This window comes from Bombina bombina, chromosome 4 (genome assembly GCF_027579735.1).
Source record: "Bombina bombina isolate aBomBom1 chromosome 4, aBomBom1.pri, whole genome shotgun sequence".
In the NCBI taxonomy this organism is placed as follows: domain Eukaryota; kingdom Metazoa; phylum Chordata; class Amphibia; order Anura; family Bombinatoridae; genus Bombina; species Bombina bombina.
In genome coordinates, this window is record NC_069502.1 from 1,023,702,870 (window position 1) to 1,023,727,001 (window position 24,132).

Genomic DNA, 24,132 nt, shown 5'->3' on the forward strand with positions numbered 1-24,132 from the left:
TTTGTGAATCCAGAAATGTGTCTAGAATTTTATTTTAATTTTAAATGTAATTTTATTGAAATAATAATGTGTTACTAGTGATGTGGATTTGTAGTTGATGTAATCTAAAAGTGTGAAACAAATTTATGGTGTTGTGAATATTTAATAATTAAAAACCATAAGTCCACCATAGGGAAATAGTCATTTCTTAATCTATTTATCATCGCTAGGTCTAACGCATAAAATCATGTCTTTTCTAGCGCTGGTATTTGGAGTTTTTCAGTCTACGCTATTTGCGTGCGTTAGGGAAATGAGGGTTTCGCGTGCACGAGCACGTCTTCCCAATAGAAGTCAATGGAGGCTCTAAAGATTTCTAATTTTTTTTTCTAAGACTGGTTTTCCTCGTAAAGTGAGTGACATCATGAGCTTGTGTGAAAAAGTAACTAAATCGTGTTGTTTTTGTAATAAATAAAAATTTTGTGTATGTCATGTGGTGTATATTGTTTGTATGCATCGATGAGTGTATGTTTGTGATAATGTTATTAGTTAGATGTAGGTATATGAGGGTCTTTTCCCGTGTGTCAATGTAAGTCAATGGGAAAATGGATTTTTGTGGATTTATTTCAAACACCAGAGATCTCGCAACTTTAATCCTTTGTATTTTAACGAAAACAAAATAAATATGAAAAATAAAGATAGTGTAGTGTTTGTATGAGTGTAAGTGTACTTTGTGTAATATTTGTTTTGTGATTTGTGGATGTTTTTTTTGTCGGTATATGTTTACTACTGGGTCTGAGGTGGCGGTAGAAAGGTGAGCGTTAGGTGTATTTTGAGTCGCGGTAAATAAACTCTAAATACCGGAGTGCGTAAGAAACCAGCGTTAGGAGCCTCTAACGCTGGTTTTCACGGTTAACGCCGAACTCTAAATCTAGGCCCCAGTGAATAAACACAATTGGGGTGAATTTGCATTCGTCCAAAGGCCGAATTCACAACTCAAGTGTCTGACATAAATATGTATTAAATAGTTTAATGCATATTTATAAACATTTTTTGCATATCTATTGTGGCTGGGTTGATCAGAGGTGAAGGATGCACTTGTCAAACAAGCTTTTATACCACCTGGTTAATGTTGCTAAGGATATTCTGAGAAGCTAACTTACCAATAACAAATGAATACAAATAATAAGCAACACTTACATTAAGCTAACAGCATATTCTATTGAAATGAGTGACTAGAACCATAGCTATTAGAAGCTACTACTATAACAAACTATCCCTAACTGGAAAAATAGCTCTATTTGAAAACTAGAATTATGTTATGTAACTTGGTAATATATTTTTAGATGTAGACAAATGATAATAATGAAATATACATTCAGGTACTACAGTCAGGATTAAATTTCACACAAAGCAATCAAAGATTGCTAAATTACATTCTCCTTATTCTGTTATTTGAATATTCAAAAGCTGCTGCAAACATTTCTGAAAGTTAGCAACACTTTGAAACGTCTGCACCTTTTAAACAAAATTGAAAACATGGGTCATCTTTTGAAATGCACAAAAGGCTTAAATAGTGTGGCATTCAATGAACAACGTTTTTGTTTACAATAAGGATAAGTCTAAAAATAAATCTAATGCTTTAAATTCAGTGCTACATTTTTTTAAAAATTATTGTATTCAATTTTGTATCTTAGAAAATAGAAATTGTTTGAATAATCTTGATTTTTTTTTTCCCAGAACGGATATTCTCAAGTTCAAAGCGTTTGTTTTAGTTTTTTTATTTTGTTTTAAATAATATAGCTGTAACAGCAGGCATCTTATGTCACCATTAAAGACATTGAAGTCATAATTGAATTCCCTATAAGTGAAGGATGCATAACAGAACAACTTAGCATTACACTTTCATTGGTTATTTTGCTTGCTTTTGCATTAGTTTAAAGGGACACTGTACCCAAAAATTTTCTTTCGTGATTCAGATTGAGCATGAAATTTTAAGCAACTTTCTATTTTACTCCTATTATCAAATTTTCTTCATTCTCTATCTTTATTTGAAATGCAAGAATGTAAGTTTAGATGCCGGCCCATTTTAGGTGAACAACCTGGGTTGTCCTTGCTGATTGGTGGATAAATTAATCCACCAATAAAAAAGTGCTGTCTAGAGTACTGAAACCAAAAAAAAAGCTTAGATGCCTTCTTTTTGAAATAATGATAGCAAGAGAACGAAGAAAAATTAATAATAGGAGTAAACTAGAAAGTTGCTTAAAATTGCATGCTCTTTCTGAATTACAAAAGAAAAAATTTGGGTTCAGTGTCCATTTAATCCTGAAAACTAAATTCTCAGCTGCCCCTAAAGTACCTGGAGTGCTTCAGTTAGAATTTAACACTCTTACCCTCTTGCATGCCGCACAGAGATTGCTTGATTAATTCAGGTCCTCATTTACATCTGTCCTTAATTGGTCACAGCAAAAGGGATACAATAACCAATACTCAAGAGGCTTTCAAGGGAAAAAACTCTTTTAAAACATGTATTTTGGGCTAAATCTATTGCTTTCTATTGGAACCAATATAACATCATAGTAAAAAAATGCTAGGTCTGATGCTACTAAATATGAATGCTAACCCTAACTGCAACCTAACCCCACTGCAATACATTTTAACTGTTGACACAGTTGGCCCTATGATCATGTTTAAATATTAAAATGAGTGTGAAGGCTCAATTGTGACAATGAGCCACCCATCAAATTTCTGATTGCTTAATCATATTTACCAGATAGAAATTAATTACATTTTCTAAGATCACAGTGTGGAAGGGGAGTGGTGGAACCTGTTCCTGATTAGCTGAAAAAGGGTGAAAAAATATTCTTCAAATGGGCTTTAAATAACTGCTTTAGGTGTTTGCATAGGTGTCAGTGTTTGTAATGGCAGATCATCCTGGGGGGTATAATATTTAGGGATAGTTTACCATGGGGATTAGATTGGGGTTATTAGTTTTAAGGCGGTTTATGGTGAAGGAGATATCATGTTGGTGGTTCATGTCAGCTGTTAGGATTTATTGATGTGGGTTTAAGATATGGAAGAAGAAGGGGCCAAGTCAACAAAAGAGGTTTAATATCTGTAAGTGAGGTCATGGTATTATTTGTGTTAAGGGGAAGGCAATCAATTCTAACCGTTGACACAGCTGCCACTATAATCTTATTTAAATATACAAATAAGTGGGAGGGCTCAATTGTGACAATGAGCCACCCATTACTTTTCTGATTGCTTGAACATATTTATCAGATAGAAATTACTTAAAGGGACAGTTTACACCTTAGTCATCTAAAAGTCTTACCTTAGATTAAGTTGCAAATAACCTCCTGCACCCCTTTCTATATCATGCAGCAGGAACAGTAAAACAGTTATTTTGAAATGAATATTGTTTCTGGCCATTTTGAAATGGCTGCCAAGCTCCACCCACTGATAAGATTACGATAGAGAATATAATGTTAAACACATTTCCAATTTACTTCTATTATCGAATTAGTTTTGTTCTCTTGGTATGCTTTGTTCAAAAAACTGCAATGCACATGGATGAGCCAATAACATGAGGCATATATGTGCAGTGACCAATCAGCAGCTCCCGAGCCTGCCTAGGTATGCTTTTCAATAAAAGAAACCAAGAGAACAAAACAAATTAGATAATAGAAGTAAATTAGAAGGTTGTTTTAAATGTCAAGCTCTAAGTCTAAAAAGGTATTGAAATCCTGAGAACTGTTTGACTCCATGTTAAAAATAGGGCTTTTATCATGGAACCGAAAATGTGATTGCAGCTGTGGGAATTAGCCAAAAATGCGCTATTGTGATTGTGTTGAAATGAAAAGTGGCATTTTCAGGCCAAAAAACAGCTTACAACGCTTCAGCTGATAGATTGTGATTAACCTCTTAATTGTTTACTAGATATGTCCATTTGTTTTTGTTAAAAAAAAAAAAAGCAAAATTGTAACAAGAAACTGATATTCGTTTTGTTTCACAAAAGATATATCCGAGTGAATGGACCAACAAAATTTAAAGAAAACAAAAAAATTCTGAGAAAATTCATCAGTATTAATTAATTTTCTTTAAATTATCTTTAAGGGGTTAAATACTTACCTCTAGCACACTGAAAAGCGCACTAACTAACCTGGTCCACTTCTTCACAGAGCTGTGGCCGTGATAATAGATGGCTAAGTACAGCAGCTCACAGGGCTTTGCGCTAAAATAGAAGGTTCTTTAGTGCAGGCCCTGGTAGCCACAGCACTAAGCCTTCTATAAAAGTATGCAACAAAGTTTCACAGTTCAATCAATAGGATTTCAGAGAGAGAGAGAGATGATAAGTAAAATTTAAAATGTCATTTTATTGAATTCGTTAAAACAGACCTGGCACAGCACATAGAAATCCCCACTGCTGACGCGTTTCCTGCCTCACAGGCAGTTCATCAGAGCATACAGAGATCACCTGAAGCTGCTGTTTTACACACACAGGTACACCAAGAGAGACCAATCACATAGAAGCTAAGTGAGTGCAGAAGACACCCACCTTTTAACTCCTTCCATTTCATTAACATATTTTACATTATTTAAATGTGACTGAACCAATTGGGTTCCTAAGAAATAACAGCACAAAAAATACAAAATAAAGAACAAAGTTGATTCAAAATAAAAAAATCGAATGTTTAGAATAAGCTCTGATTTGGGAACATTTTAAATCGTAACAATTTATCTATAGTTGTTACGCCTATAATCTGATGTTTCAAAATTGCTAAAGTTTAATAATAATAATAATAATGAAAATAAAAATACAAGTGAGTTAACCCATTACTGTTAAAGTATATAAGATAAATGCAAAATGTTAACTAAGGGTCATCACCAGGACTGTGTCAGTCAAAAAATGAACAAAGAAAAAATTAAATAAATAACTTTAGGCAAATTATTAAGCCAACTATTCAGTGTTTGATTACATATTCCTGAAAAGGCACATACCAAGGAGGCATTACTTTTGAATTACAAAGACACTAAATTCTGAAATTGCATAAATTGTAAAAAGTATGTAAAAGATATCTTTACAAGGGGTCAGACTGGACAAAATAACACCTATCTTTCTACAGTCTATAATCTATAAATGTAAATCAGGTCCTATCTATGAAAAGTTTGACATCGCTAATTTTATTTATTCCCAATGGATGACCTGTTTTTAAAGTGTGAATCCAAAAGATTTCTCTTTTTGATAAGGCCTGATATCTATCTCCTCCTCTAGCTCCCAGTGTGACTTGCTCAATCCCCTGAAAAAGAAAGTGAGCAAGTCCATTAGTATGTGTGAAAAAATGTTTTGCAACTGGAGTCTTTGGAACCTCTGCTTCCAATGACAGCAGATGCTCTCTTATACGATCTTTGAGATTCCTTGAGGTAAGGCCAACGTATTGAAAATTGCAAAATGAGCAAGTTATTAGATAAATTACATACACAGTATTACAATTGATCGATTCTCTTATTTTATAGGAAATCCCAGTCTGCATAGATATGAAACTGTTACCTACAAGTGCATAGTCACAGCACTTGCATGGTTTAGTACCGCATTTGTGAAAGCCGATATTAGTTGGTAACCAATTATTTTTTGTATTCTCCCTGGTTTTAATTTTGGAAGAGAAATTCTTTCTTATTTTGTCACCTATAGTATCAGATCTGCTAGCAACAAAGTTACAATTACCAGATATCAACCTGAGATCAGCATCTCTCTCCAGCAATGGTAATCTTGTTTTGATTATATTGCAGATATCTCCAAACTGTCTACTATATTTGGTGACAAAATTAATACCTTTTTTTTGTTTCAATCCCTGATCAGAATTAGGAGTAATACGATCTTTTAGTAAATTATTTCTATCAAAGCTTGACACCAAATTAGACTGTTTTTTTAGGGACTCTAAGTCATAACCTCTGGCTACCAAGCACTCTGTTAAGTCATTGGCATGTTTCCAATAATCACTTAGATTAGTACAGTTGCGTCTAAGTCTAATATATTGGCCCTTTGGTATCCCCTTTTTTAAATGTTTGGGATGGGAAGAGTCTGCCCTAAGAATAGTGTTGCCACTTATTTCTTTCCTATATGATTCTGTAAATATTGTTTGACCATCATTCCTAAGGTATATATCAAGATAAGGAATGCTACTGTGGGATGCACTGAACGTGAACCTGAGATTGCCATCATTAGAATTGAGATAGTCTATAAAATGATTTAGTTCTCCCTCAGTGCCATCCCACACCAGCAAAATATCGTCTATATACCTGGTATACATCTTAATATTGTTATTAAAGATGTTGCTTTCACTGAAAATTTTAAGAATTTCAAAATTTGCCAAATAGAGATTTGCATACGAGGGGGCAAATTTTGCCCCCATCGCAGTACCCCTAAGTTGAATGAAAAATTCTCCATTGAAAATGAAAAAGTTTCTGTTCAATAGAAAAGATGTAGCCATTAGAATAAATTCTATCAAATCAGCATCATACCCAGAATATCTCTCCAGCATTTTTTTCATGGCATTTAGCCCCAAATTGTGCGGGATACATGAGTATAAAGAGATTACATCTATGGTGACAAAAAGAAAACTCTTTTTCCATTCAACATTTTGAATCAGCCTGATCAGATGTTTTGTATCTCTTAGAAACCCAGGTAGCGATTGCACAATTGGTTGTAATTGGGCATCAACCCATTGACCTAATTTCTCCCCCAGGGAGCCAATCGCAGAAATGATTGGTCTCCCTGGGGGATTCACCAAAGATTTATGAATCTTAGGTAAAAATTTGAAAACCGGTACTCTTGGGTTCTCAACAAAGACAAAATCACATGTTTTGGTAGTGAGTATGGAGTTCTCCAGCCCCAAATCCAAAAGATGTCTCAATTCTTTCTGGAATTTGTTTGTAGGATTAAATGTCATTTTTTTATAAGTATTGATGTCATCCAATTGCCTATAGGCTTCTTTTAAATAATCAGTTTTATCTAAGACCACAATGGATCCCCCTTTATCTGAGTCAACAATCACTATATCTTGATTATTTTTTAAATTCATTAGTGCCTGTGTCTCTTTATTACTTATGTTTTTATAAGTGTGTTTGCCTGTCTTTTCATTATTAATTACTTTCTCTGATAAAGAGATAAGGTCTTGTTCCAAAATAGAGTGGAAAAGCTCAATGACATCATTTCTAGCATTCACTGGATAAAAAACACTAGGTTTCGACTCTTTAATCAAGCATTGCTTTGTATAACTACCAGTATCTAGATCAACATCTTGTAGCTCACACAAAGACACTATGTCACAAAGATCTTTAAAATTACATGTGTCATTGACTGTAATAGCGTCTTTCTGTGTGCCACTAGGCTGATCATCAGTGCCTAGGTTTCTAAAATGTTTAGTTAGAGTAATTTTGCGGACAAATTTATTAATGTCCAACATTGTTTCAAATAAGTTGAAGTCCCTAGTTGGTGAGAAACCCAGTCCTTTGCTTAGTACAGATATTTCATTAGGATTCAATGTGGTTGATGACAAATTGATTATTTGTCGTTTTTGTTGTTTTTCTTCTTCCATTGTGTGCGTCGACTCGGGTACCTGGGTATCATTAGTCCCGGTGCTGAATTCTCCTCTGGGTTTTCTTTTTGTTTTTCTTTTTTGTTGTTGATCACTGGATTCTCCCCGTTTTTTGGCTTAGCTCCCAGTTTAGAATCAGTGTCTGCGGATGTTCTGTTCGGTGTGGAAGTAGTAGGAACAGCTGGATCTATTGCAATCGTTGAGGATGAGCTTGTATTAGTTTCACTTAAGCCTGCTGTACTTTCAAAGCTTGAAAAAGTGACTTTCCTTGGGTTCTTATCTTTGTTTTTATTTTGGTTGAAATTTTTCTGCTTATTATTCTTATTTCTTCGCATCTTCCTCTCAGTATTCCAGCTGTATACTATACCCAGTTCATAATCTTTGCAATCTCTTTCATATTTTTTATATTTGTGGTCTGACAACTCCACACTCAATTTCTCCAGAGTCTCATCTAGTTGATTTTGATAGGGTATTAGTTTTTCGTCATCCTTGAATAACTCCAATTGTTTATCCATAGATTCTATTTCAACTAGTATGTTTTCTCTTTGTTCTTTTTTGAACTTCACCAATTTCTCCATTAGTATTAGGGAGCAATCTGATAGAGATTCATTCCATGTAGACATGAATTCTGGGTATTCCCTATGAAATGCCAGAAACTTTTTCATTCTCAAACCTCTGGGAATTCTTTTCTCTTCCAGATATTGTTCTAAGAATTCTATGTCCCACCAGAGTTTTAATTCCTTGATATGTGTCTTTTCCTTGTTGGCAAAAAAAGTTCCCAAATCAGGTTTACTCTCATTATGTGCTGTGCCTTTAAGTAACTGTTCAAATCTCTCTCTCCTGTGTTTGTCGTTAAATGCAGCCATATTAAATTCGTAGTCTTCTGTGTTAAACACTGTAAAGTCTCCACTGGAGATAAGCTTATTTGCAACAATATTTCAAGGTGTTGTGTTCGACTAGTACAGTGCGATAATAGTGTCCATATGACTCTTGTGAACAACCCCTCATTAGAGGCCCCAACAAGTGCGGAAATCACAGAGTTTACAGGTAAAAAAGAACCGTTCCTATAAAATGCGCTATTGTGATTGTGTTGAAATGAAAAGTGGCATTTTCAGGCCAAAAAACAGCTTACAACACTTCAGCTGATAGATTGTGATTAACCTCTTAATTGTTTACTAGATATGTCCATTTGTTTTTGTTAAAAAAAAAAAAGCAAAATTGTAACAAGAAACTGATATTCGTTTTGTTTCACAAAAGATATATCCGAGTGAATGGACCAACAAAATTTAAAGAAAACAAAAAAATTCTGAGAAAATTCATCAGTATTAATTAATTTTCTTTAAATTATCTTTAAGGGGTTAAATACTTACCTCTAGCACACTGAAAAGCGCACTAACTAACCTGGTCCACTTCTTCACAGAGCTGTGGCCGTGATAATAGATGGCTAAGTACAGCAGCTCACAGGGCTTTGCGCTAAAATAGAAGGTTCTTTAGTGCAGGCCCTGGTAGCCACAGCACTAAGCCTTCTATAAAAGTATAAAGGTAAATATAAAGCTACAGGTTAACTTTTTAACCTGTAACTGTGGAACATTTACATTTGTTTAACAAAATCTTATGTAAATGTTCTAAGAATATTCAGTATACATTCCGTTTAAAACAAAATGAATAGCAAATAGTGAGGAAACAAATATTCATTCCAAAAGATTGAGACAAACCAAATTTTTAGGCCCTGCAAAAGTCTATTGCTTATTTAAAAAAAATAAACCTGAGTTGTGGCAACAGTTATGGATTGAAATCCAGGCTTAATTTAGTTGTAATCTCAACAGTCCCTTCAGACTTTCAGACTTTCCTATATATAAACAACATTTGCTTAATTTTATACAAGCTCTGGAAAAAGAACTACGAGACCAACTGTCATTAGATAGATTGTGTTTTTTGTTGGATATAGGAAGGATACTGATGGAACATTCCATAAAAGTGCCCTTTTTTAAAAAAATAAATATATTTTTATTGAGGTTTCAAAGAATGATAAAAAACAAAATAGAAAAAACAACAGGGTTACATCTTAGTTATAGGCACCAACAATTGTCAAAATATAAACAGTATAGTCAGTTATGTCTGTTATTTGGGACCACACAGAGGACAATGATTTAGAAGTTGAATAGCTGAGCACCTCAGTTATAATGTTATACTAAAACAATCAACGTATTTTACAGACCTATGCACAAATATGCATCAGAATAGTAACTTATACAATTAAAGATTGACCCTGTGTTTGTAAACGGAACCTCTTTTTCTATTAAGGGGTATTGGGGAAAGGAGGGTCAGTGGGCCAGAGCCACTCGTATACAAGTGAAAGGAGGGGGGTATTTAAAGTGATATGGTTTCTAATTGAGCTAGTGAATATGCTATGATATGGCAAGGGTACTGAGTATAATTATCTAGGGGGAGCAATATAGGGCTATTAGAATATTGACATGAAATCATGGAGGGGTGGGTGGGAGAGGAGGAATATCTATAGTACGCATTTCCAATAGAGGATGGGGTAGGTATAGAGACATATGGTAGGTATGTTGATTGAAATACATATACATTTAGCATTGAGCAGAACAGGTTATAGATATTATACAGGTTTAAACGTAGAAATAAGACAGGGTACTTAAATAGTGCTGGTGTTGGTGAAGGACCTAACTAGCAAGTATAAACGCTTAAGACATAGAATAACCATATACCAAAAACAGGTAATGTAAAAGGTCCCAACCCTAATGTACATTTACCCCAAGCAAATAAAAAGATCAGGTTAAATGATATGCCTATTAACTCACAACACAATATTATTTCAACAATCCTGCTCTATGTTGAGGCTGCCTCCTATATCTCTTGTGTAACTAATCAATAAGATCGCCAAAAAGGTGAGGAGAACATGTACATGGCAGCAGTATCTAACATAATCTATTCTACCTTATAACCCATCCCTACTGTAAAACAACATATGCCCCCACAATGAACTAAACAGGAGAGTCCTTGTAAAATCGGATCTATAGCTGTATGAGGGATTATGCAAAAACTTAAATGAAGAGCGTCCACGTGGGTAATAAACTGAATGCGAAAGGCTTAGTAGTGTAATGTCATGTAAATATATAAGGCCACAGAGGCAGGCAGGGCCCGAAAACATATATAGGCAGAAACCAGTGAAGGGAATAAAAGAAAGGCAAAGGGCAAAAATGGAACTTAAAATAAAACAGGGATGTCCACATCTTTGTTTAGGGAAGGAAGTCTGTATGGTTAATTAACCCATGCCTCTCCTAGGTGGCCTGTCCGTGTCGTGAAAGCGACTGTTGAAAGGGTCAGCTGCTGTACTAGGTGACCATGGTTTCAACAACCCCTCTCTGTTGGATCGGCGTCTGCTACTCAGCTGTGTATGCACATGACCCGGTTTCTTCCCTGAGGCTGTGTAACTACCCCATAGATCGGTCGCATCTTCCCAAGAGTCGGTGAGGGAGGAATCAGTGGCCTGTTCCGTCTGGAAGACTTGAGTGCAGGGGGCCGAACCGATATTATAGATGGCCACAGTGATGTTTGCATGTCGGGTGTTCTCCGGTCTCCCCCAGCTTCTATTACTCCGCGGATCACTGTTAGTTGGGGTAAGAGAGGAAGGACTGGCTTCATTCTGGTATTCTGTGTGCTCTCGTGTAGGGATGCCCACCCACTGGGTTGCTTGCTCCTTTGTTTCAAAGCCAGGCTTGGGATCGCATGTGGGCTCCAGTGATATGTGCTGCCTACTTAGGTTAGATGTCTCCTGCTGGGTAGCGATGTCTGTCCCTTCAGATTTTTCAGCTTGGAGGGTCAGTGGGCCAGAGCCACTCATATAAAAGTGAAAGGAGGGGGGTATTTAAAGTGATATGGTTTCTAATTGAGCTAGTGAATATGCTATGATATGGCAAGGGTACTGAGTATAATTATCTAGGGGGAGCAATATAGGGCTATTAGAATATTGACATGAAATCATGGAGGGGTGGGTGGGAGAGGAGGAATATCTATAGTACGCATTTCCAATAGAGGATGGGGTAGGTATAGAGACATATGGTAGGTTAGATGTCTCCTGCTGGGTAGCGATGTCTGTCCCTTCAGATTTTTCAGCTTGCTCGTGTGCTACCTTCCCAATGGCAGCATGTAAGGTGTGGTGTAAATCCTCAAAGTTGCGGAGCATCTGTAATTCCAGCTCCTCAAGGATCGCCTGCATCTGTAAATATACACCCCTCTCCATATCAGGATACTATGTTGTAATGAGTGATTTCAATTTTCACTAGCGTGGAACTGCTTTACCCGGCTGCTGGGGGGGTCGAATATGAGAGAAGTATGAGAAGGAGACTCAAGTTGTTCCTTTGAGCCGATATAAACAGGGCTATATTCGGTATTAAAGAGATCCTTGTCTACTGCCCTTTTAGTTTCAGAGTTTATGCGTAGTTATAGCTAATTAGAGCAAAGATGACTAACATTTTCTAAAATTATAGAGAGAGCTTCTCCATTTTGCGACTCCTCATGGCTGTGGTTAGGACACGCCCCCCCATAAATGTGCCCTTTAATAGAACTTTCACGCCTTCAGACTTTTCCATATGAGCAATCCAAATTAAGTTCTAATAAAGAAGAATGTTGATAAGTTCATAAATACATTTTTAGATGTGGCCTGTAATATTGTAACATAAAAGCTGATTAAAATAAATTGAGTGCATCAGTGTGTATTAATTCCTACTGGCTGATATTTATAGTGATGCATATTGGCTGATAGATACTTGCTGGTAATGCTCATTGGTTGACATTTACAATTACTCATTCTACATATCAGACAAAGAGCTTTACTAGAAAACACACAACTATTGATGTCGCGAATAGTTCGCCGGTGAATAGTTCCCGGCGAACATAGCTTGTTTGCGTTCGATCTGCCCCCTATTCGTTATCATTAAGTAAAACTTTGACCCTGTACCTCACAGTCAGCAGGCACATTCCAGCCAATCAGCAGCAGACCCTCCCTCCCAGACCCTCCTACCTTCTAGACAGCATCCATTTTAGATTCATTCGGAAGCTGCATTCTTAGTGAGAGGAGGGACAGTGTAGCTGCTGCTGATTTAATAGGAAAATCGATAGCTAGGCTAGTGTATTCAGTGTCCACTACAGCCCTTTTATGGCTAGAACATCAGTCTGTTTTTTTTTTTCCTGTGTAATCTAATTGCTAGCGTGTGTGTCAGGCTCACAGCGTATACTGTGCCCACTTGCCCAGTGCCACCACTCATATCTGGTGTAACAGTAGTGTACATTTAAAAAAAACAACAACACTTTTTTGACTGTGAAATAATAGCAGACAGCTGCCAGTACCCAAGATGACCGCCAATAAGGCAGATGGGGAGGGTTAGAGAGCTGTTTTGGAGGGGATCAGGAATGTTGGGGGCTAAGGGGTGATGCTACACCACAGCATATGTAAATATGCTAAAAAAAATAAAAACATTTAAAAACCTTTTATTTTTGTACTGTCAGACTTTCTACCAGTACTTAAGATGGCGGGGACAATTGTGGGGTGGGGGAGGGAAGGGAGCTGTTTGGGAGGGATCAGGGGGTCTGATGTGTCAGGTGGGAGGCTGATCTCTACACTAAAGCTAAAATTAACCCTGCAAGCTCCCTACAAACTACCTAATTAACCCCTTCACTGCTAGCCATAATACACGTGTGATGCGCAGCAGCATTTAGCAGCCTTCTAATTACCAGAAATCAACGCCAAAGTCATATATGTCTGCTATTTCTGAACAAAGGGGATCCCAGAGAAGCATTTACAACCATTTGTGCCATAATTGCACAAGCTGTTTGATCGCATTTGGCGGTGAAATGGTGGCATGAAATATACCAAAATGGGCCTAGATCAATACTTTGGGTTGTCTACTACACTACACTTAAGCTAAAATTAACTCTACAAGCTCCCTACATGCTCCGTAATTAACCCCTTCACTGCTGGGCATAAAACACGTGTGGTGCGCAGTGGCATTTAGCAGCCTTCTAATTACCAAAAAGCAAAGCCAAAGCCATATAAGTCTGCTATTTCTGAACAAAGGGGATCCCAGAAAAGCATTTACAACCATTTATGCCATAATTGCATAAGTTGTTTGTAAATAATTTCTGTGAGAAACCTAAAGTTTGTGAAAAAGGGAACAATTTTTTTTTTATTTGATCACATTTGGCGGTGAAATGGTGGCATGAAATATACCAAAATGAGCCTAGTTCAATACTTTGGGATGTCTTCTAAAAAAATATATATACATGTCAAGGGATATTCAGGTATTCCTGACAGATATCAGGGTTCCAATGTAACTAGCGCTCATTTTGAAAAAAAGTGGTTTTGAAATAGCAAAGTGCTTCTTGTATTTATTTCCCTATAACTTGCAAAAAAAGGAAAGAACATGTTAACATTGGGTATTTCTAAACTCAGGACAAAATTTAGAAACTTTTTAGCATGGTTGTTTTTTGGTGGTTGTAGATGTGTAACAGATTTTGGGGGTCAAAGTTAGAAAAAGCGTGTTTTTTTTCCATTTTTTCCTCATATTTTATAATGTTAGGTGATTTATGCCCTTTATGGATTAAAACCAGACTCTGCATCATATGTAATTTTCCATGGGAGTTTTGCCATCGATCCCCCTCTGGCATGCCACAGTCCAGGTGTTAGTCCCCTTGAAACAACTTTTCCATCACTATTGTGGCCAGAAAGAGTCCCTGTGGGTTTTAAAGTTTGCCTGCCTATTGAAGTCTATGGCGGTTCGCCCGGTTTGCCGGTTTTGCGAACAGCTGGGGAAGTTCGCGTTCGCGAATCCAAATTTTTATGTTCGCGACATCACTACACACAACTGATAATGTTGCATTAGTTTAAATGAATCAGCTGTTACTATACATTTTCTCAGCCAATTAGATTTCACTATCTATGTTTAAACACTGCTCTTCCATGTTGGCAGATATTTTTATTACAATGTCCCTTTAAGCTAGAAAAATATGTTTATTAAGATTACTTAACATTTAATAACATTTCTCTGTCATTGTTACTGTGATATATAATGAATTTCCATATAGGGACAATAGTTAAAAAAAAAATTCTGAAAGCATTTAGTTGCTTTTTCACAAAGTCTCACCTCCTCCTAACCCCTAGGAGAACATCCTAGTTTTCTCAGAAAACAGAAGGAAAATTGCTCTAGACAGGCTATATTTCAGGGGGTCGATCCGATATAAAGCGTCGCCCGCAAAAGCCGGCGACGCCAATAATTGCGCGGATTTGGTATCCTATATACGGCGTAAGCTAGAAGTTACGCGCGTATATTTCTGCCGTCACCCGCAGTTTTTTGGGCCATAGGCAGGTATACCAAACCCGCACAGTTTGGTATCCAATATGCAGCGTAAGGACTTACGTGGCGAAAATGGAGAAAACTTACTCCATTTTCACCTCGCCACAAAAAGCAGCCGTAAGAAGCCTTACGCTGACTATTGGAGCCCCGTAACTCCCTAAACTAGCTGCTAAAATAAACCTAACACCTAACGCATGCGCAATGTCTATCTCCCTGTCAACCGCGATCTGCTAAAATAAACCTAACACCTAACGCATGCGCAATGTCTATCTCCCTGTCAACCGCGATCCCCCCCCAAAATCCCTAATAAAGTTATTACCCCCTAAAACGCCGCTCCCGGACCCCGCCGCCATCTACATAAACTAACCCCCTACTGTGAGCCCCTAAAACCGCCGCCATCTACCTTATCTATCCCGTAATCTGACCCCTTACACCGCCGCCACCTATATAAAAATGATTAACCCCTAATTTAATCTACCTACCCCGCCGCCAGCTATGTTATCTATATTAACCCTAAGTATATTATAGTTAATATAGTTATTACATTATATATATTAACTATATTAACCATAATTATATTAGGGTTAATATAGTTACTATAGTATTTATATTAACTATATTAACTCTATCTAACCCTAACACCCCTAACTATATTTATATTAAATTAATCTAATTAATTTATAAACTAAAATATTCCTATTTAAATCTAAATACTTACCTATAAAATAAACCCTAAGATAGCTACAATATAATTAATAATTACATTGTAGCTATGTTAGGGTTAATATTTATTTTACAGGTAAATAGTTAATTATTTTAACTAGGTATAATAGATATTAAATAGTTATTAACTATTTAATATCTACCTAGTTAAAATAATTACCCAATTACCTGTAAAATAAATCCTAACCTAAGTTACAAATACACCTACACTATCAATAAATTTAATAAACTACAAACATCTATCTAAAAATACAATTAAATTAACTAAACTAAATTACAAAAAAAAACAAACACTAAATTACAAAAAATAAAAAAAAGATTACAAGATTTTTAAGCTAATTACACCTATTCTAAGCCCCCTAATAAAATAATAAACCCCCAAAATAAAAAAAATTCCCTGCCCTATTCTAAATTAAACAAATTTCAAAGCTCTTTACCTTACCAGCCCTTAAAAGGGCCTTTTGTGGGGCATGCCCCAAAGAATTCAGCTCTTTTGCATTCAACAAATACAATCCCCCCCCCCATTACAACCCACCACCCACATACCCCTATTCTAAACCCACCCAAACCCCCCTTAAAAAATCCTAACACTACCCCCCTGAAGATCTCCCTACCTTGTCTTCACCACACCGGGCCGAACTCCTGATCCGATCCGGGCGATGTCGTCCTCCAAGCGGCAAAGAAGAAATCTTCCTCCGGCGATGTCATCCTCCAAGCGGCAAAGAAGAATTCTTCCTCCGGCGACGTCTTCCTCCAAGCGGCAGCAAAGTCTTCATTCTTCCGGCGGCATCTTCAATCTTCTTTCTTCGCTCCGCCGCCGCGGAGCATCCATCCCGGCCGATTGCTAAACTTGGAATGAGGTGCCTTTAAATGACGTCATCCAAGATGGCGTCCGCCGAATTCCGATTGGCTGATAGGATTCTATCAGCCAATCGGAATTAAGTTAAAAAAATCTGATTGGCTGATTGAATCAGCCAATCAGATTCAAGTTCAATCCGATTGGCTGATCCAATCAGCCAATCAGATTGAGCTCGCATTCTATTGGCTGTTCCGATCAGCCAATAGAATGCGAGCTCAATCTGATTGGCTGATTGGATCAGCCAATCGGATTGAACTTGAATCTGATTGGCTGATTCAATCAGCCAATCAGATTTTTTTAACTTAATTCCGATTGGCTGATAGAATCCTATCAGCCAATCGGAATTCGGCGGACGCCATCTTGGATGACGTCATTTAAAGGTACCTCATTCCAAGTTTAGCAATCGGCCGGGATGGATGCTCCGCGGCGGCGGAGCGAAGAAAGAAGATTGAAGATGCCGCCGGAAGAATGAAGACTTTGCTGCCGCTTGGAGGAAGACGTCGCCGGAGGAAGAATTCTTCTTTGCCGCTTGGAGGATGACATCGCCGGAGGAAGATTTCTTCTTTGCCGCTTGGAGGACGACATCGCCCGGATCGGATCAGGAGTTCGGCCCGGTGTGGTGAAGACAAGGTAGGGAGATCTTCAGGGGGGTAGTGTTAGGATTTTTTAAGGGGGGTTTGGGTGGGTTTAGAATAGGGGTATGTGGGTGGTGGGTTGTAATGGGGGGGGGGATTGTATTTGTTGAATGCAAAAGAGCTGAATTCTTTGGGGCATGCCCCCACAAAAGGCCCTTTTAAGGGCTGGTAAGGTAAAGAGCTTTGAAATTTGTTTAATTTAGAATAGGGCAGGGAATTTTTTTTATTTTGGGGGTTTATTATTTTATTAGGGGGCTTAGAATAGGTGTAATTAGCTTAAAAATCTTGTAATCTTTTTTTATTTTTTGTAATTTAGTGTTTGTTTTTTTTTGTAATTTAGTTTAGTTAATTTAATTGTATTTTTAGATAGATGTTTGTAGTTTATTAAATTTATTGATAGTGTAGGTGTATTTGTAACTTAGGTTAGGATTTATTTTACAGGTAATTGGGTAATTATTTTAACTAGGTAGATATTAAATAGTTAATAACTATTTAATATCTATTATACCTAGTTAAAATAATTAACTATTTACCTGTAAAATAAATATTAACCCTAACATAGCTACAATGTAATTATTAATTATATTGTAGCTATCTTAGGGTTTATTTTATAGGTAAGTATTTAGATTTAAATAGGAATATTTTAGTTTATAAATTAATTAGATTAATTTAATATAAATATAGTTAGGGGTGTTAGGGTTAGATAGAGTTAATATAGTTAATATAAATACTATAGTAACTATATTAACCCTAATATAATTAGGGTTAATATAGTTAATATATATAATGTAATAACTATATTAACTATAATATACTTAGGGTTAATATAGATAATATAGCTGGCGGCGGGGTAGGTAGATTAAATTAGGGGTTAATCATTTTAATAGAGATGGCGGCGGTGTAAGGGGCTTACATTAGGGGTTAATAATTTTAATATAGATGGCGGCGGTGTTAGGGGCTCACTTTAGGGGGTTATAGATATAATATAGCTGGCGGCGGGGTACGGGAGCGGCGGTTTAGGGGTTAATAACTTTATTAGGTTGCGGCGGGGTAAAGGAGCGGCGGTTTAGGGGTTAATAGCTTTTTTATTGTTAGGCTAGTGAGGGGGGATAGCGGATAGAGGGTTAGACGTGTCGGGCTATGTTAGGGAGGCGTGTTAGACAGTGCGGGCTATGTTAGGGAGGCGTGTTAGACAGTGCGGGTGTTTTAGACTTTAGTCAGGTTTTATAGGCGCCGGCAGATTCTAACGTGCCGCAAGTCACTGGCGACGCCAGAAATTTGTACTTACGCAGATTTCTGGACATCGCTGGTTTGTGAGACTTACGGCACGTTAGCATCTGACGGCGACTTATATGGGATGGCTCGAGTTGCGAGCTGAAACTGCGGGCGACGCCGGTTCCCTCGCTTGCGCCGCAAACTGCGATCTATATCGGATCGCGCCCCAGGAGCCTAACTTGCTGGCAGAGTTGATCAAGGCTTTCATGCTTCTCTATCAAGAAACTCAATCACAGCTGTCAGCAATAGGGGGCTATATTGCTGACACAGCAGAAATGGAAAATAGTATCAAGTTATTATTAATAATGCTGGATTTATAATGCTTTGGATTTTTTACCTACAAATTCCAGGTCTTCAGCCTTTTTAGCATTGTCATTTGTATCATCATTTTATATACATTAATATATATATATACATACAATATGTTTTATAATACAAAAAGACAATTACGCACTCAACAGAAACGCCTTTACTTATATATGATAATATTTAGGCCGTATGCTATTTTTCCTATTAATCTAAATATTTAGATTCTACAGTTTGTTTAGTTTCTAACAGCTATATTTTTTAAACGTTTTACATTTTTAACAGTCCTTTAAATCAAACAGAAGATATATGTGTATAACAGGTAATGGTCATGGTCATGGTCATAATCCAAGGAAACAAATCCATAAGTTGAGTGAGGGAGAGTTATCATATTATGTACAAGACAGCTAGTGCGTGTGATGTTCCAGTGCTGAACACACACACATCATCTGGGACTAGGGTACCACTTTCATCAATTTTAAAGTATTAAAGAGACAGTAAAGACAAAACTAAACATTCATGATTCAGATACATGTCATTTTTAACTACTTTCAAATTTACTTTGTATATCCAATTTGTTATGTTCTCTTGGTATACTTTGTTGAAGAGTACATTTAAAAGGAAAGACAAGTCCAAAAAAACGTTTATTATTTAAATAGGGCATGTAATTTTAAACAACTTTCCAATTTACTTTTATCACCAGTTTTGCTTTGTTCTCTTGGTATTCTAAATGCATTTTGACAGTTTTTCACCACTAGAGGGCTTTAGTTCATGTGTTTCATATAGATAACATTGAGCTCATGCACGTGAATTTACCGAGGAGTGAGCACTGATTGTCTAAAATGCAAGTCTGTCAAAAGAACTGAAATAAGGGGGCAGTCTGCAGAGGCTTAGATACAAGGTAAATACAGAGGTAAAATGTGTATAATTATAACTGTGTTGGTTATGCAAAACTGGGAAATGGGTAATAAAGGGATTATCTATCTTTTAAAACCACAAAAATTCTGGTGTTGACTGTCGCTTTAAGTAAACTCATAGGAGCCAAGAAGCATCCAAGTGTCTTTTGGAACATTGTTTGTAGAAGTGCAATACATTGTTGCAAACATTGCTGCCATATAGCTCTAAAGACATGTGAATACTTCTGAGTTCCCATGAGCCTACCTGGATTTTCTCTTCAACAAATGATACTAAGAGAACAAAATAATGTTTTGCCACATTGTAAAACAAAGCTACATATAATGTTGCAAACCACTGCTGTATTAAAGACACATGCACACTCCAGAGCTGTTATGAGCCTCCCTAGTTTTACTGTTCAATAAAAGATAACAAAAAGATGCCAACAAAATGAAGCAAATTTGATAACAGAAGTAAATTGGAAAGTTGTTTAAAATTGCATGCTCTATCTGAATAATGAAAGTTTTTTAAAAAAATGTAATTAAAAAGTTTGTAAACAATAGTGGTGTGTGGTTTATTCTCTAAACTCTAGAGACAAATTCTCATATAACTAAAAGACTGGGTAAAGTTGTTTATCTTTAATCTATATAGGAGTTCCCATAACTATTATCACAGTGATTACCTGACTATTAACATTAAGGATATATTTAAAAAGAGGGGTTCTGAGCTTTAAAACAAGAGGTCTTGGGGATTTCTAGACTTTTTGATAGTCTGTTAAAAGTGCCTAGAGAACCCATTTAATAAAGTAAATGTGTGATTCAAAAGAGCAGTTTTGGGTGTTTATAGGATTAAGTGAGCTGAGATCAAGGGGTTGGATTACCCCCCCCCCCCCCAGCTCCCTAAAGCTCTCTGAAGCAGCCTGGCACTTCTGGTTTCAGAAACCTGGTGACATCAGAGGAGATCAGGTCACTCTACCACCTCATACCTGCCAGTAAAAGTGCAGGAGGCAACAATGAGCTCTAAAAATGCCCCCCCAGGATGACAACAAGAGGATGTCATCTGCAGTTAATACCTTGTATAGGTATGTCCTCCTACAAAGAAATATTAACATTACCTTTAATGTTTTAACCCACATACCATTAGAGAGATATATACCATTATCAGATTACAATACAATAGCTTTATGCTTGTTCTTTCTTTAATGAAGTAGTTCCTTAGAATTCTATTATATAATGACTATGTTTAAATTCCTGAAAACTATCTTAACCTATTTTATGAAATAATGTATTTTTCTAGGCTTTCCCATGAATGTTGCTGTATATAGTTGCAGAATATTTATAGGTACATTTCAATAAAAAAATGTTAAACACAATAAAATCAAAAACAAGATTGTGGGCTAAATATACAAATTTATAGCACAAAGCAAATATACAAAGTTCAACGTTGAATATCTGTAAAATGTTACTTACCATAAATTCCAGTAGAAATGCAAGGGAAAGCCTGGAAGAAAAAAATATATATTTTAAGATTAATATTTTTAGAACATTTAAAATAATGTTGACATGTAATGATTTAGCTTCTTACAATTTGTACATATAACGAAGAAGTCAGCAAGAACAGAAACACAATACAATTCCACAAAGGCTATATTATTTGCTGGTGTATTTATCAATAGAGCACCCATTGTGAACATAATGTTTCACTGTGATGGGTTACACAATGATATAAAATGTGAACATGATCTTTTTTTGAGAACACAAACATTATAAAGAAAAAGTATTAGAAGATTAGTGGAGTAAATAAGATGTCATGGTGCATACAAAATAGCTTAAAATTGAAATGGGAAAAACATATTCTGCTAACAGATTTGTACTGAAGATGGGTCAGCAAGTGACAGCTATTTAAATCAACCTGTTTGTGCTTAAAAGGACAGTATGCATCAATTTACTTTTAACTGCCATAGACAATACTATATAGAATAATATGCACAGATACTGATACAAAAATCCAGTATAAAAACTTAAAAGAAAACCTAATTAGAAGCTCCCAATTTAGCACTGCTGATGAGGTTAGGTTGGGACACACACTGAAAGGGGCTGATGCTAATGTAAATACAGATACCCATATTTTGAGACATAAGACAAACTAAGCAACATTCATAATAGAAGTAAATTAGAAAGATTTTTTAAATTGTATGCTCTATCTGAATCATAAATGTTTAATTTTGATTTTCCTGTCCTCAGCGTTTCAGGCTCGTGGGAACAAGCCTAAAGGGCTAGTTAAGACGCTGGGCAAACAAGTTCAGCTTGGCTTTTAATAAATGGGACCCTTTTTTTTTCAATTCTACTTGAATGTCATATTAAACAAATATGCATATAGCATCCTCAAACCTTAGTTTTTTGGGTTTTTTTGCAGGAGCTTTAAATAGTTCATGATTAGTTCATAAACTATATTCAAAAACAATAACAGGAATTTCAAAGAGTTTAAAATCAGTATCCTAAATGTGTATTCTAATATCAGACATCTCCAAGTATATTAATGTCTTGGCTACTAAAGAGGAATTCAGGAAGTTAAAGGCTTGCTATTCAAGTACCTAGAAAAGTTAATTATTATTGGTATGTAGGAGATCCCTTTAAGATACCATTTTAATTCTTGTGTAGCACAGATACCACATAACACACTTATCAGCATATCTTAATTAACTATGGTCTCTTTATGTGAAGAGGCTAAACCCTGTCTTTTGCTTTGAAAATTGCCTTATAGAACTTTACATACTAGTAAATATGTCTCTCGTGTTCTTAATGATAAGCCCTGTCTTTTGGCTCTGCATTGTTTAAGATATTACCATTAGTAAATATGATGTGAAACCTACGGAAAGATTTAAGCTTCATTTCACTGAAAAATGGGTCCTGTTAATAATATATGAGACATTCATGAATGCATTTAGGAATACTAAATAGACCATAAAAGTGTGGACAAATTGCTAACTGCATTTCATTAAAAATGCTTTACAAGTTGTCATACATAATTTCAGCTTGCTGAAGTCATCAGGTTTTGTCACCTCAGATCGTACAACTGATGCTCTTGGCACAATTTTAACCGTGTAAAATGCTAAAATGGTAAACTATGTATATTTATCAGAGGAACTTTCTAAGGAAAAACATGGTATTTAAAGGAACATGAAACCCACATTTTTTACTTTCATAATTCAGAGAGAGCATGCAATTTTACACAACTTTCGAATTTACTTCTATGCTCAAATTTGCTTAATTTTCTTGGTGCAGTAAAGCACTACTGTGAGCTACCGCAACAAATTAGATGAGCCAATGGCAAGGTGTATATATGTGCAGCTCGCTCACAGTACTGCATTGCTGTTCCCCCAACAAAGGATACAAAGAGAATGAAGCAAATAAGCAAATATAAGTAAATTGGAACATTGTTTAAAATTGCATGTTCTATCTGAATCTTGAAAGTTTAAAGAACTAGTAGAATTTAATAATCAATACATTCACAATAAGACAATATACATATTTTGATTTAAAATGAGCAGTAGAACATTTTCTATAAAATTTCAGTTAATCCAGTTCCTCTTCCCCTGTATCATGTGACACTGACAGCCATTAGTCAACAAAATGCGTATACACATACTGTGCACTTTTGCACATGCTCAGTAGGTTCTGGATACTTATAAAAGATTGAGTAGTTTTGATAAAGGAAGTTTATTTGAAAGGTTTTTTTTTTTTTTAAATTGCTTACTTTATCTGAAACTTTAATTTTGACTTCAGTGTGACTTTAGAGGTGCATAAACATGAAATAAAAAAATAAAATATAAAAAGAATATAAGGTTATAGAGCTGGAGAGGTCCCAGGCCTAAGTGACATAAGATGTCTTTTTTCTTCACAATCTGCATTAGTGGTGGTTCTACATTGGTGAAAAGGCTCCCTCTTTTTTACTTTGCAACCCTATTGAGCTAGTTTTTTTGAAGAGTATGGTGCAAATTGTCCCTCTTTGCGACTATCCCGTAGCCAGTACTCATTAAACACCAAGACTTCCAGCACCCCCTGCCCAACTCATGGAGAACCAACAACTCACTGATTTTATCCCCAGCCTTGCACAGAGCTCTGCTGGCTGTTTGCCCCCAGTGAAATTTTGCTTACAGGTCTATCGGTGACATACACTTTGTGTACTACTGTTCTCTGGTTCCTTCTTTGTTTAGAGACTGCAATATTGTTGAGTGAGTGGAGTAAAGTTGTAAGCAAATGATTGATGGTGTTTTTTATCCCTCAGGATTAGTCAAGAGGTGAGTGTGGATAACTGTGACCCTAGGCAATCACCAGTCTGGACTTATGGAAGAGCCACCTCTGGCATAAAAGGCAAAATAAAAATTAATTAATAACCATTATTAAAGGGACACAAAAAGCATATTTAAAATGTCATTTTGGGCATTTCAGATTTCAATAGAAATAGTTTTGCAGTACACTTTATTAGCA

At 36.2% G+C, this 24,132-nt stretch overlaps 1 protein-coding gene across 1 annotated transcript in view; it reads right to left on the minus strand.

The window, feature by feature from the left end:
- The window catches only part of LOC128657721 (ADP-ribose glycohydrolase MACROD2), a 1,711,614-nt gene that overhangs the window by 1,276,809 nt on the left and 410,673 nt on the right, over nucleotides 1-24,132 (minus strand). The window contains exon 2 of the mRNA XM_053712124.1: nucleotides 21,112-21,142. The gene's annotated coding sequence lies outside the window, so the exon portion shown is untranslated. The remainder of the gene's footprint in view (nucleotides 1-21,111; nucleotides 21,143-24,132) is intronic.